We start from the raw sequence: 7,744 nt of genomic DNA, 5'->3' as shown, positions 1-7,744 counted from the left end.
CCCTGTTTTAGTGATCTATAGGTGATCACTGTGCACCATGCAGCTTAATTTAGGGCTATCATAACGACAGGAAAAGTACACCTTGTGCAGCTCGAAACGCACAAAAGGCATGAACTAATTCTTTTAATTAATCATGGTTGTGGTTAATTTTAGGCGTAATGTCCAGATCAACATGTCCATCGAGAGAGAGTACAGTAGGTCATGCTGCTTCTCCATCAGCAGCCAGAGTCTGAGAGAGAGAGAGAGAGTACAGTAGGTCATGCTGCTTCTCCATCAGCAGCCAGAGTCTGAGAGAGAGAGAGAGAGTACAGTAGGTCATGCTGCTTCTCTATCAGCAGCCGGAGTCTGAGAGAGAGAGAGAGAGAGAGAGAGAGAGAGAGAGAGTACAGTAGGTCATGCTGCAATTTACAGCAATTTAGCCCCTCCCACTCATGCAGAAGTTATAAAGAGGGTTTCCTTTCACACTGCTTGCTGAATAACCCACAATACAGGAGAGCCAATCATCTACTTACATTCTTATTGAAAGATTTATGCAGCCCTGGTTAAACGGCACATTTTGCACGGATTAAGACTCCGACCCCTCAGCATCCTCTTACACCCCCCCCCCCCCCCCCACCTCTCTCTCCACGGCCGAGTCAGACCCACTTTATGAGCTGTTTAGCATGCAGCTGTGTGCCCGCGAGGAGCGCTGGCACGCCTCAGGGCCGGAGAGGGCCGTTCCAGGTCCCTGACCCCCTGCACCAGTGTGAATTCAGAGGCGTGAATGGCGCTCTGACTGCAGACGGGCTCTAATGAAAGCTGAGGTGTCTCCTCTGCCTGCGTGAAGGCCAGGGTCGTGACCCCTGAGCCTGAAGGTCACGTGCTGGGCATGGGGGAAACAATGGAGATATAGCGTCTGAGAGTGAGGGTTGCAGAGATTTCTATGGCTTTGTTTAACAGGGTCACTGAAGACTTCTCCCTGACGTCAGCTGTGTTCATGATATTCTCACAACAGGAGTGAACTGAACTATCTGGTTCTGGTTTGGTTCTTGTTTGGTTCTTATATAATCTAAAGTACGACCTACTGAAGGTGTGAGTGTTTATGGTGGGCTATCTCAAGTGGTTGTTAGTAGTTCTTCCTTATAATCTAAGAAACTTTGAGTCTTGGTTTGTCCTTTTAGGGAGTTTCTCAGTTTGTGTCTCCTGGGTCTTGCTATTAGTGCTATTAGTGTCTAATGGCTCTTGGTTCTTCTTTCCTTATCTATTGGTCTTGGTACTTCATTTGAGTCTTGGTTTCTCTTAATGGTTCCACCTTTTATTAGGCTTCTCTTTTTCAGCCTCTGTACCTCTCTGTGGTTCTTTTTCATGCTCACAGGAAGTTTTACCATTTGAGTCTTGGTTCCTCTTATTGATTCTTACTCCTAGACACTTCCTGCATTTTGGTCTTGGTCCCACTTTGATTATTTTTACTCATGATACCTCTTTATGATTCTTGCTGAGTTTCTCCTTGGTTCTTTTCAAAGATTCCTAATCAGACTCTTAGGGAATTTCTCCTTTTGAGTCTTAGCTTCTCTCTGCGACTTCTTTCCATGTTTGTATGGACTTTTCCCATTAAAATATTGGTCTTCTTCATGCATTTATTAAATTTCCTCATTTTGAGATTTGGGACCTCACAATAGTTCTTCATTCTTCTACTTTTGACTCTTGGTTCCTTTTATTGTTTTTTCTTCATGCTCCTAAGAAATTTTTCACAATTTGAGCCATGGTTCCTCCTCTTATGGAGGTTCCTCTCAATGTTTCTTACCCATACAAAGTTTTTTCCTTTTGGGTTAATTCTCCTGGTGATTATTCATCTCCGGGAATTTTTCCATTAAAGGCTTGGTTCCATTGGTTTCTCCTCTTATGGAGATACTTTCCAGCCTTGGTTTCTTTCAACAGTTCCTGTTTAGAGGTTTAGGGAGTTTCTCCTTTTGAGTCTTGGTTCCTTTTGAGGGTTCTGGCTCACACCCTTAGGCAGTTTCTTTTCACGAGTCTTGGTTCCACTCAGAGATTCTTCTCTGTTTAGGCTTGGTTCCTTTCAATGGTTTCTGTACAGAGGTTTATGGAGTTACTGCTTTAAAATCATGGTTCTCCTTAGTGTTTTTCCTTATTTGAGTCTTGGTTCTTCTCAGAAAACAGAACCAAATGTTGGAAAATGTTTTTTTTATGATTTCCTTATGATTTCTTGACATTTTAGAAGACATGTTTTTCAAGAGCTGGTGACATTCGTAGGGTTTGTAGAAAGCACATCCCCGTTGACCTCTGTTAGCATCCAGAGTGGAAAAGCTTTTTGCACCCGTATCTCCTCCTACCCTTCTTGTCCTACAGCTTTTTCCCTCCAGAGGGATTATTTTCTGCCCTCTGTCACATTCCATCCCTCGCTCCCTCGCTCTCTCTGCTGAAAGGCCTTTCTGTCCCAGTCGACGCACCTCCTTCAAATCCGTCAGGCCCATTACTTCATTCAGCCTGTCACCCCAGACAATACCCGTCACGGCGCTGTCACTCAGCGCCGCCGCGTCACCCCTGTCATCCGGCGACACCGCTGACATTTATCCTGTTACGGCCTGAGCTGTCCTCGTTTCTGTAGGGTCGCATTACTGTGGATTTGTGTTTTAGCTTCTGAATTAGAGAGTCTGTATTCTTTGTATTCTTCCTTTTTGCTTTTGTTGTCATCTCTCACCCTTGAGGACCCGTCGCTCTACTAGGAAAACTGTCCTCTGGGGTGATGTTGTCCAGTCTCCTGCTCGGCTTATTGAAATGTCTTTTTAAAAAGTCCTTCACAAGGTCCAAACTGGGGGGGAGTGGAAGCAGGAGAACACTGAAACACTTTAAAGCACAGCCTGACCTACAGCAGAGAGAGCACTGTGGAGTTCACCACAGTGAACTGCTAAGAGATAAACCCTGTGATGAGCTGGTCCCTTTCCATGGTGTAGTTCCACCATGTACCCAATGATTCCAGGTAGCCTCCAGAGCCAATACATACCTGAAGAAGAAAAACAGATAATATTAATGGAAGGAAGGATGGATGGATTTTACCAACTTCCTGTTCCAACAGGCCCTATTATGATATACTGAAAGGAAATGGCTGTGAATGCTATAAGTTAAAGCTTTATAATACAAAATCACATAACCCCATACACATTACTGGGAGGACTCTATAGTAAAACAAATACATATTTTGACCAGTAATACTGTATATAAGCCTTATTTTGCCAACAAATCCCAAACATTTTGGGTCGGTCCTTTCAACAGTTCCTGTTCAGAGATTTAGGAAGTTTTTCATTTTGAGTCTTGGTTCTGCTCTGTGGTTCTTTGATTTCTTTTGAGTCTTCGTTCTTTACAGAAAATCTACTTGATGGAGAACTTGACATTAGGATCAAAGAGTTTTTTTATGAGTTCTTTATGATTTCTTGACATTTTATAAGACATAGTTTTCAAGACCTGGTGACATTCGTAAGGTTTCTAGAAAGCACCTCTTTTAGCATCAAGAGTGGATCTCCTCTTTTGTCACTGTAAAAAAAATATTTTTGGAGAAAACTCCAAATTGTATGCAACATAATACATTAAGATTTTTTTGTCTCTTTATCTGTTCAGCCAACTTACATTTGCTTGTTCACATAGTGATTATTTTGTTGGTGTAGAATCCATGGACATCACCAAACACTGGGTTTGTTTTTTCATTATGCTTTGCTAGGTTTTTACTACAGCTGTGTTCAGTTGTTGCTGGTTTGTGGGTCTTTCTATCTTTAGTTTTGTCTTAAGCAAGTGAAATGCTTAATGATTTTAATGTCAATATTCCATTTCTTTACCTTAAAAACTCTTAAAAAAAGTGAGGAGGCTTTTTGGAAAAATGGATGTAATGGTTGTTATTTCTACATGCTTCATAGGATATTTAATTAAAACTAAAAGTCCACACTTCAGTTACATCATATTTGTTTCATTTTATATCCAGTGTGGTGGCTTGCAGACCCTGAATCATAAAGAATCATTACAGTATGTCACTGTCCAAATACTTTTGGGACAAACTGTATAAACTCTTTTAACTGTCAAGCTCAATTCAAGCAGAAAGAACACTAAGCTTTGCGCTAAGCTAGTATTATTGTGTCTCTTGGATAAATTGCACGGGTTGTTGAAACTCACTCCCCTCAAATTCACACTTTAACCCCTCACTCGCCCACTTCCTTCAGCACCCAGAGGAGGAGTGCGTGGAGTCCTCTGGAGGTCAGAATGGGGGGACGAGTTGGACAGGCTGTGATTAGCCGTGGACCTGGCTAGCGCCCCACTGGGTAATGCAATTAGGCCGTATTCTCCCGCGCACAATGGAGGCTTGTCTGGACTGTGGAGGTGGGGGAGGGAAGGAGAGAAGGCGATTGCAGGTGGATTGCGGTTTTAATTTCCAGTAATCGATAGTTTTTAATATGGATGAATCTTTTTAGATTCAGACATGGGTGTGTATGTATGTATATGTGTGTTAGAGATAGCTTTAGCCTTAGCATGTCTGTGGTAAAAGCTTTAAGGCAATCATAAAATTAGTACTTTTCTAAAGTTCATTTTAAAATCAGTATTTTTTAAAAATACAAATCAAACAGTTCATGTCCTCCAAACCTTTAGTTTTGTTACGTTTGTCTAGTTTTTACGTCTATTTTTTATCCTGCAGAATTTGGGTTAATTCCTGTTACTGATCTGGAATTATTAAGTGGAGTAGAGTGTGAACAGGAGATTTCAAAGCCCTCAAATTTTGATAATGTGAATAACCTATTTTACTGCAGAAAAAAGGCTTTAAAGGGTTTTACATCACCATATACAGCCCATATACAGGATAAGATATTTTAATGGTTAAGAGTGGAAGTTTGGTACATTTGGCCAAGTGTGAAAGCTCTTCTAGAGTACTACTTTCTGATCCTTCTGAAATTGGTGGCTTTGGTGGAGTCGATTCCACTGTAAGTGTGGAAGCTATCCGCTCCTGTTGCTGTGTGTGTGGTTAGCTGATTGGTTCATTTTGTAACATGACACTTTTACTCCAGCTTTACTTCTGTTTTCAGTCATTAGTATATATAAAAAAGCGCACTGTGATAGGACTGGAGTGAGGGTACTGTCATAATAAAGTGCAGCTCTTGTGTGTGAAAACAAACCAATGGTAATGAGATCAAAAGCAATGCAATGATCAGCTGGACCAAGGAATTTTTGCAATTTTTGTGTGTGGTTGAGCATTATCCTGCTGAAAAATGAGAGTTGGACGCCCTTCCATGAGAGGCAGCAACCCAGAAGAATGGAAACGACCTAAATCTCCTCTCAGACTGAGTTTTAATAAAGTGTATAGAGCATATTTTAGTGTGTGTGTGTGTGTTCTGTGATGTTTGCAGGTTGGTTCGGTGCACAATAAAGCAAAAATTGCACTAGCAGCTGAGACATGCGTGGGCCCTGTTCAGATACACGTGCATAATGGATCGCTTTCATTACAGAGAAAAAGAGAGAGAGAGAGAGAGAGAGTGGTAGAGTGAGAGAGAGGTAGAGAGAGGGGGAATAAATGGGTGTAGGCTGTTAAATTAAGTGTGGAGTGAATGCATAATGAGCTATTAGTGGAAGAAAAAAAAAAGCGAGTGGCCTAAAAACGCGGCGGCGTGGATCGTGATTGGGCACGGCAATGCTGGAGCATGTTCACCGCCCGGCAGCGCGCCTGAAGGCCTGGAGAACAGAAGGGGATCGGCCGGGAGGAGCGTCCAGGGCTCGTGGGACAGTTTCAGAAATGAAAATAATTACAGTCTTTATGAAGAACAGTTCATTACCAAAAGCTTTAGAAAGCGTAGTGTGTAAAACTGCATCAATGTGTTGTTGTTAGTCTGAAGGTGGTGATAAAAGCAGTGGGAATACTGTAATAAAAGTCTATTATACTCGTTATTAACAAACAAGAAATAAAACACACCAGATTGCGGAACATTTTGTTATATCTCAGGCAAGTATATATAAACGTTCATAGATGTGGTTTGATTAGACAATGGGTCTTGTCACATAAAGTGGTGTAGGAGTGCTAGCCCTCCTGCCGTAGGAAAAGACTCGGCACTCAGAGGCTACTTTGCGATTGGGTAGCCAGGCACCATTTCTTTTGTTTGGAGTGTTTTTGTCAACAATAAACTTGGACCACTATGGACTGGAACCATATTGACTTATTGACCAGTGCCAGGTTCCCAGGATCCCCATCAGTAATCAGCGCAGACCAGACTCAGCTGTGAGACACATAGAAATCCCCAGTCAAACCTCAGGTCTCTGTCGCACCTTTGTAGAGGGGTGATCAGTAACCGTGGGTAACAGAGAAAAGACAAAAAAAAGAAAAGAAAAAAGGAGATCTCAAAGAAAGAAAAGAAAAAAGAAAATATCTTTACATCTCCCACGTCAATGTAACACCAGGTTATCAAAATGTATAGAATATAACAAAAACAGCTAAAGCTCAACACGCTTGGAAGAGAATGCTAACCGCTAATTCAATTATTCAATAAAGTCAGCTAACAGGCAGCCATACTAAACAGAGGCCAAAGGACGAGAACTAATACCATCTCCAATGACTTTTACTACTGTATATCCCAAAGAAAATAAATTACTCAGCAATGATCTGCAAGATACAGAATGCATGTATCAAGAAACACTATGACGTATCCCCAGCACTTGCCATGAGCAAGTGTTCAACCTTACTCACAAGATATCACCTCACAACATACTGCATATGGGTGTGGGCCTTTTTCCCAAGCGATCTTCTATTCTATAGTTTGGCAGGTCATTGTAATTTCTGACTGCACCTCACCTGCTTCATAAGGAATTCTGGGTAAGAAGCTACTTTTAAAGCACGTATTCTTGAGGCCTCACTAAGGGCAAATAAAGGGCACCACCATGAGCACCACTTTCATTCTCACAATGGAAAATAGGACACCCTACAGCCTCACAGCCCTTGTGTGCACTATTTGGGACGATGCTTAACTAAACTTGTGGCTTGGGTCACCATGAAGGGACAACTGTTTTAGACCACAGGTGTTGTGCTGAATTCTGACTTCTTTAATATTTAGGGATGCTGCAGAACGTTGGTAATTTCTACAGAGGAAAAGCTGTATTAAGGTAAAGGTTTGAGCTGTAAGTGATCTCAGGGATTTGCAGTTTGCCTGTTTTGGCTGGTTGGACCAGGGAGGGCGTCTGGGGCTGACGGGGTTGTATATCGGTGGCTTGCGCTGATTCTGGGCTGCAGCATTTGGGTCAGTTTTTCCCGCCGCTTCTGGGGGCCATCTGCTCCCGCGGATCCCCCACCGAGGCCCAGGCCACGGGGCAGCTAGCTGACATTTTCCTCCAGTCACATCAAAGGGCAGCTAGCCAGACCCCTGGACATGTGGAGGAGGGAGCGGTGAGAGGATACTGTACTGTTCACTCTTTACACCACTACTCTTTCTCTAGTCTACTCTCTCTCTATTCTGTTATTTCCTATTTCTTTCTGTCTCAGATTTAGAAAACATTGCTATAAATACAATATGTGTCACTAAAGCATCACTTTTTAACTACAGAGATATTCTCATCAAATCAGGTCTCAGGTTAAGTCATGGGTCTCAGGATGGGAGGGCATATCTAAGTTGGCTCTTGAGTCTTTGCTGTGTGAGTCCATGTTGAGTCTTGAATCTATGGGGCACATTTCTGAGGTTGGGTCTTAATCCAAATGAAGAGTCTCTGAATCAAGCCCGAGTCTCCTAGG

The sequence above is a fragment of the Astyanax mexicanus genome, chromosome 22, assembly GCF_023375975.1.
Source record: "Astyanax mexicanus isolate ESR-SI-001 chromosome 22, AstMex3_surface, whole genome shotgun sequence".
In the NCBI taxonomy this organism is placed as follows: domain Eukaryota; kingdom Metazoa; phylum Chordata; class Actinopteri; order Characiformes; family Acestrorhamphidae; genus Astyanax; species Astyanax mexicanus.
This window is presented reverse-complemented; position numbering follows the sequence as displayed.